Source organism: Cydia strobilella, chromosome 2 (genome assembly GCF_947568885.1).
Source record: "Cydia strobilella chromosome 2, ilCydStro3.1, whole genome shotgun sequence".
In the NCBI taxonomy this organism is placed as follows: Eukaryota; Metazoa; Arthropoda; class Insecta; order Lepidoptera; family Tortricidae; genus Cydia; species Cydia strobilella.
The window spans coordinates 22,870,187-22,878,022 of record NC_086042.1 but is presented as its reverse complement, the minus strand read 5'-3'; the positions used below and the strand labels follow the sequence as shown (position 1 = coordinate 22,878,022).

The 7,836-nt window shown below is 37.0% G+C and overlaps 1 pseudogene; it reads right to left on the bottom strand.

Annotated features, from left to right (window-relative positions):
* Positions 1-6,676: 6,676 nt before the first annotated feature.
* LOC134748902 (uncharacterized) lies at positions 6,677-7,836 on the bottom strand (annotated as a pseudogene).

Sequence of the window (7,836 nt, the reverse complement as noted above, 5' to 3'; positions counted from 1 at the left end):
ATCCTTATCCTTAAATAAATAATTTCTGTTATGTTTATTTATTATTTACGAGTATAATGCAGATGTTTATTTATTATTTACGAGTATAATGCAGATGTACGTACATTTGTCGTGGTAGTTGCCGTTTGCACCTTGAACAGCAAGTAGGTATTTATGCATTCAGTTTTTTTATACCACGACGGTGGCAAACAAGCATACGGCCCGCCTGATGGTAAGCAGTCACCGTAGCCTATGGACGCCTGCAACACCAGATATATTACATGCGCGTTGCCGACCCTTCAGTTATTTTGGTTGTACCTAAGTTGTTTCAAAAATAAATTGTCAGTTAGTTACTTAAAAGTGCATCCCACAAGTTTCTTTAGAATCTGGATTTCTTAATTTTTATTCAACCTAACCAACGTAATATCTCTGATGTTGCAGGCGTGCATAGGCTACGGTGACTGCTTACCATCATGAGGCCCGTATGCTTGTTTGCCACCGACGAAAAAAAGCGGCCGAAATTCAATCAAGGGCGTAGGCAAACAAAAATAAAGCGAGCGCATTCGTTGAATCCCGACGCTTGGTACAAATCCGAAAAAAATACGACTCCAAATTTTGCGCTACTGAAAAATAATACCAGAAATCGTATACGTTTTGATTTTAGTTACAACATACCGTGAAATGGAGTAATTTTCATCCCTAGGGTTAGGGTTACCTTGTTAAAAACTTTGTTTCGCCGATAATAAAACTGATTGTATGATTGTACGTTTTTCTTTTATCTATATTTATTCTTGCGATATTTTTTATGTAGCTGTATCTAGATTATTAATTATTTTTTGCAAAAATATATTACAAACCGTAAAACCACCCAACTACAACTGCCGGCCTAGCCAAGGTGACAATCGCTATCGCTTCGACAACGAAACGCTTTGTGTCTCTCTATCACTCTTCCGAATTAGTGCGACAGTGACAGTTGCGTTTCGATCACTACGGAGCGTTAGCGATTGGCGTGTTGGCTACGCGGTCTGTAGGTAGTATGTAGTATCTACTGCAACTATGGTTCACAACAAGTTTAATAGCTACGTAACTATTATAGGCATCGGAGTTTTCATCGCATCTTAGTGAGCTATGGAGTCGATATTAAACTTAGTCATACTCATCCTCATACACATTCAGTAATTTTAATTTTAATACATTATACTGCCGTGCCCTGCAATGATTTTGTGAAATGTCATCTATTGCTATCTCTTATTATTTGAGAAGCTCGTCTTATAGATATTGTTTTAAATTGTAATTTTAATAAATTTCTAATTATTTCTTATGAAACGCAGCTTCATACCTACAATTAGTTATATCGCAACATCATATATCAATATACATAGTAATTATGTTTAATTAGGTGCTTAACTCCGCAAGAGTTGCAAGCGCCCATGCTGCAGTGGCTGCTTAACATCATGCAAGCCGCATTGCCACCGTCGTGGTATGTAAAAATAAATCAATTGGTAATGAGGCATGAATAAACAAACATCAAAATTACTACCGCTTGTAGCACAACAAGTAACAATTTTCAGCAAAATATTTTATGGTTTTGCTATTACAATTGGAGTCACGGTCGATCAGAATTATCGCACTCGTCTGAGGGGAAATTCTGTCAGCGCTTTGAAGAGAATAATATTAGGATGATCACGTGTTGGGCTATGACATTCACGATTAGGTACCTACGTTAGACTACCTTAATAGTCCGACTGCCTCAAGACATCCGTAGCTGATACTGAAATCTGAAACTCTTCCGTCATAGTTTATTATATTATGTTGTCATTATTAAGCAAAGGTTCGGGTCGCAGTGAGCCTTTAAATGTAGTTAGTACTTACAGACCATTGACATAAATGGACTACGTACTAAACCGGCTATCGAGAACAAATTGTGTCCGCCATTTTCGGCGTTTGACGTTCTGTCACTGAGATAAAGAGTAAGGAGCTAGCCAGAGGACTAGAGGAGAAACTTTAAAGACGACTTTTTTTTAGAGGCGAGTTAAAATGTTATAGAGGAGAAACTGCTATAAAAACTGTTCATATTCTGCCTATATACGTACTGTCAAGATGTCAAGAATGGTGATGAATAATTTATTTTCAAGCATGATGAAATTTTTTACGTATGCAACACGGGCAATTATAAAAATAAAATAAAAACAATAGTCTAATAACCCTTTCTTTTTCGGTCTCGTAACAATTTTGATCAAGTCGCGCTTATAGCACAATATAAAGGGTGTCCCAAAAAGGACGCAAGATTTGAAATTGACGAAAAACACATTTTTTTCTTCGTTATATTACATTTGTATATAAAATCTTGAAATACATAAAATAGGGTTAGTTGTGGAATAATACGTCAGGCAAATGTCTTCCTATTCTTTGATGGCACATACGCACTCTTGTCAAAATTTTCTATGACCATTTTGCATAGATGCGGCTGAATTTCTCCGATGCAGCGTCGAATTTCCTCTTTTAAAGCATGAGTGGCTGTGGGCTTATTGGCATAGACTTTAGACTTTTAATAACCCTAAAAAGAAGTCTAAAGGCGTTAAATCGCAAGATCTAGGGGGCCAATTCTGATCACCGAATCGAGAGATCACATGACTAGGAATTTTCGAACCGTACCCGCCAAACTTTCATTACTTTTGAAATATTGTTCAATAATAAAAACGCGTTGATCTTTCGTATAACCCGCCATTTTTACAAACCCTAAACATTCAGCTGTCAAATAGTTTTTTAGGGTTGCCGGCTCTAAAATACAAAAATGGCGGCAAATAGAAATCTTGCGTCCTTTTTGGGACACCCGTTACCTACTCTTGAAGTAAAAATTTAAATCACTACAAAAACATCGAGATAAATAATTGTCATTACTGTGCATTATGTTCTGTAAACATTGTTACGTGTTACGTCTGTGAAATTTAATCTATGCGCCAAAGAAAATGGCGTCATGTCGCAATTGATTTTTAGGGAAATATCAAAATAATCAAAATATCAAAATTTTCAGGAGTGGAATGTTTGTTGTGTTTATAGATATTATTAGAATACAATATTACTACGCACCAAGGCATTTTTAATTTTTATTATTATACCATCTCGATTAACTACCGCCTGAAGTAACAATAAATTTTACATTTCAATCGCTGTTTTCGTAGCCAATCAGAGCAAATTGTTAATCCTCCTTCATTTGGCCCACGGCAAGGTGAAGCCGTGAAATTGTTTGCGAATGGCCTGTTTGAGCAACTTGTTGCCCTCTAGATGCCTACTGAAGAATCATTAAAATATAGGCGAGAAAACATCGGAATTTACCGGCTTCTCCTTTCCGTGTTTAATGTTTTATAAATGTATTCAGCTTTCGTATTGTTATTTGCTTCATAATGCAGGAATAATCTACTAACTCTCCTTTACAATACCTTTATATGTGGTGGGTGCATATTTTACAGCGTCAGATATATTGTTTAGTTTAAGCTCTAGGGTAAAGCGCGGGGGGGGGTGTCACATTGGCTTTAATGCTTTATAATGCCTAAACATTGGGTGTTAGAAGAATCAAATCTGCAGAAGTCGGTAGAACATTTATTTGGGCTAAAACGTCAACAGACAAAATTCTTGTTTTACATATTAATGTGAAATTTATTAATTTGTTTATTTTACAAATTAGCACTAACAGTTAAACCTTACGTGCTAATCAGTGTTCTGTTCTTATGTTTACCATGCAGATATGAACTTAATTAAGAGACATGAAATTAAAATAAATTACAGGGCAATAAAATAAATTACAAGAAATTAAATAAAAACATAGGTATATGAACAAAATGTCAGAAAATGTATAATATTATGTACAATGTAAATTTACAGTATGGAGCTTTTCGCCACTATTGACTCAAGGTAACGGCTGTCAGAAATTGATTCAGAGAAGAAAAATATGTCAAGTTGGCTATAGCTGTTTAAGTTGCTATTTAATTGCGCCATCGCTTTGATGTAATGGGGAAAAATAAAGCGCGCGCGTCCTGGCCGGCGGGACGGCAAAGAAGCCGCGGCTGCGAGCGCGTAATAAATTGGTGGAAGTCTGAGGCACCCGAATTGCTACCAGGGAGAGTAAGACAGGATTCGTTAGTGTTCCCCGTATAATATTGAATTAGATAAATATTCCTCCGGGCCTACAGCGATGTGTAGTCTACCATACCAAGTATAAAAAGAGTTGAATATAATTATGGGTAGTAACCGTATAACTTTTTGTATAAGAAACGTACATATGGTTTTTGTACCCTTTCCAAAATAAGTATATACTGCTGCTGTTTCCAGCTTACTAACTACGGACAAACGCGTTGTACAAAATGCTGATAGCGTGCCTGTTTGTAAACATTTTTGCCTACCGTATAACAAATCCCAGCCCAGACATCCTGGCTTCATTACAATGCAATACCTTGGTCTTTACAATATGTTGGTTAAAAGCGAGCTGAGGATCAAACCATGTACCTAAATATTTTATTTCACTGACTTGTTTCAGTGGTTTTTCCTCCAATTTGTATAGGCAGTGTATAGGGTTGGCGCGCTCGCATATAAGACATCACGGTGCATTTGTTCTCATTGAAGCCGAGGCTGTTCTTTTGTGCCCAGGTATGAACGGCGTCTATATCTGACTGTAGCATTTTGCTATCGTTACAAGTTTTAATGGGAAGAGCTAATTTTAAATCGTCGGCAAAATGCAAGCACGTTGAGAATTTAATTGCTGCCGGAAGGTTACCAAGGATGAGAAATAAGAGAGGCCCGAGATTACTTCCTTGTCCAATGCCCGAAGTAACCAAAAAAGGAGTGGACCTAGAATCCTCATAGCATACATATTGTTGTCTGTTTGAGAGGTAATTCGACATAAACTCGAGCAAATCGGTTGAAAACCCGCTCATGCAGAGCTTCCTCAGTAAGATATCGCCGTCAACTCAGTGGAATGCCTTGCGGAAATCGAAATAAGCTACATCTACTTGCCTCTTCTGCTTCAGATTACTCGCTAACAAAGATACAATATTAAGTAGGTTTGATGTAGTTGATCGCTTTGGGGGTGGTGAAATTAATTTAATCAAAAAGAAGAAATTCTAGTGATTGATACGACTATTTGTTTAAATAAAAATAAAAAAACTGGCCCAACAAAAAATCTATTTAATCATGGAATATGCTATATAACACTAAACTCTCGCGTTTTGTACACATAATTAATGTCGTTAACGCGAATGGGTCTAACGCGATTAAGTTACATTATTTTACCTTTCTTCCGACGTTTTAGCTATGTTAGACCTGTTAATGACATTAATTATCATGGAATATGCTCACAAACTTTCACGAGAATGTGTTGAGGATTGCGACCTGCAGAGGAGAACATCTGGATGGAACATATGGAAAGTATTTTGCCCAAGCTGAAACGGAGACCTACACTAACGCTTCGGTCAACAAAAGTATATTTATGAAATAAAACTATGAAAACGGATTATATCGCGTATATTGAATTTATAATAGTCACCCGTTGACCACGAACGCTGTAAAGAGTTCGAAACGTCGGGATGTATTATAAATTCAATATACGCGATATAATCCGTTTTCATAGTTTTATTTCATGAGTAACTATCGCGGTAACCGAAGACAATATTAAAAGTATATTTAATCGAAAAAACCAGTCCATAATATCCATTATATCCATTTATAACCGATGCGATCATAATATGAAGCCCATCAACGGGATTGAATAAAACCATTAAATGAACCAACGGGTATGTCAAACAAAGCAGCGAACTCGTGGTATCGGTCACTTTCTCACTTTTCATACGAATACGAGGTAAGAGTGAAAATAAACAAGAAATACGAGGTAGAGTTTGTGTCGAGTTTTATCTACAATCGAGGCATAGGCAATATATCACGAAACAGCGGCTTTTCAGTTGGTAACGATACGATACGAGTACGATATCTCGTGTAAAACTTTTGTATAGAACTTAGAAATTATGATTTGTAACGTTTTATCGTTCTGTGATGTTTTTAGTGCTTCCGAGCTCGCAACTTTGTTCCTGAAAGCTTTTTATTATAAATAAACCATTATTTTAAACCCTTAAACAGCCCTGAGGCCTGACAATTTTTTTTACTTTTGATGCCCGTTACCAGCTAGTCTAATATGTGGTACGTCACTACCATGCTAGCCAAATATAGAAGTTTTAAGGGTTAGTCTGATATTAATACTATTATTTACTTGTACCTAATCGTTGAAATAATAAACCTTGCTGTGGTTAGTTAGTGGTTAGTTTAGGTAGTTATAAAGAAGAAATATTTATTTTTTATTAATAGAAAACAGTGAAATGAGGTCCGAAAATAAAAGTTACTTGTGCTAGTTCTGGCGATGAAAAAACGGCTCATTCATTAATAGTCTAACCTTTAATGTCATGCTAATACCCTGCAGAGCAGTAACCACATGCAGGGCACTTGTCCTGATTCTAAACGGGCAGAGGGTCATGTGCGAACCACAAACTTTCAGAGAAAATATTCTTCCAACAAATAATCATGTTCCTCGCGTTGTCCCGGCTTTTGCCACGGCTCATGGGAGCCCTTGCAACTAATCCCGAGAATTGGCGTAGGCACTAGTTTTTCCGAAAGCGATTTTAATTTAAATCATTTGTAAAGTTACTTGGGATAGCTATCTTCTAGGCTTTTGATATATCCCTCCCATGTAAACCACGTTTTGGTGGCACGGGACGATTAGCACTCCACATGGGATGTTCATTCAATAAAAGCAAATCTACTATTTTCAACAATTTGTCCATTCTTATATCATCAATTTTAAAATGCCTGTTTAACACACTTTCATTCAAACTGATCATTCTCCAAGTTGTACGAAGCTACTGTGTTTTCTCCCAAATCGTCAATAAGTTGCATACAATCCAGTGGATATAGGAAAGGATGCGACGGTTCGCCAAAAGCTTATACAACTGTCCAGCGATGGCACCAAATGGGCTGAATTGGATTACACGAACAGTCAGCACTTCAACAATTAGCAAAGCCGAAAAAGCACTGGGGCCCTATTCGAGATGCACAACTGTCAGTTTCGGCTTCAACATCAGTTCAACAGTGGAATGAATCATTTGTTCATCAACCGTGGAAAGTATCATTTGGTACAACCAAAACTCATTCATTGAAAAAATTATTCAACAAAAATCAACTTTGTTTTCTTACTACTATACGGTTTAAAATGGCTCTGAACTCGTCGTGGTTCGGTTTGGTTTCGTTGTCACCTAACTGTGGATTGCTAATGTCAAATTTACCTATTCGACAACACACGATTTCTTCCATTCAACTGAAGTTCAACACGTAACGTCACTTAACGCATGTCGAATACCGCTCCAGGCTTCTATCACCAACAGGTCAAACTTCTGAGTTCCGTTTATAATATCTTACATTTCCACAGTATTCAGCTGAATATCAACAACAGGCATGAACGCTTCTAAAATAATTTCCGTTTGTAGCACAATATCGTCTATCATTTGATTGTGTTTCATGCTGAAATATTTTCTCCACGCCTCGTAAGATATGTCGCGAACGTCTATTTCCGTGAGGTTTTCCGGTGACTCATTTTTGGGAAAAGCTTGATTGGGAGTGATAACAGTCAATTTGAGTACACGTTTAGCAAGCTCCTGAGTGCTCGGTCAAAAAACAACTTGATGGCTGATTGAAGGCACTGGGAACCACGCAAAAATACTTGCAGATTCGTTTACTGCTAAAAGTGAAATAAATAAACCGAAATTTAATACTGTTCTAAACATGATAACGGCGTGTTAACTACTGTCAATTTCAAATTGG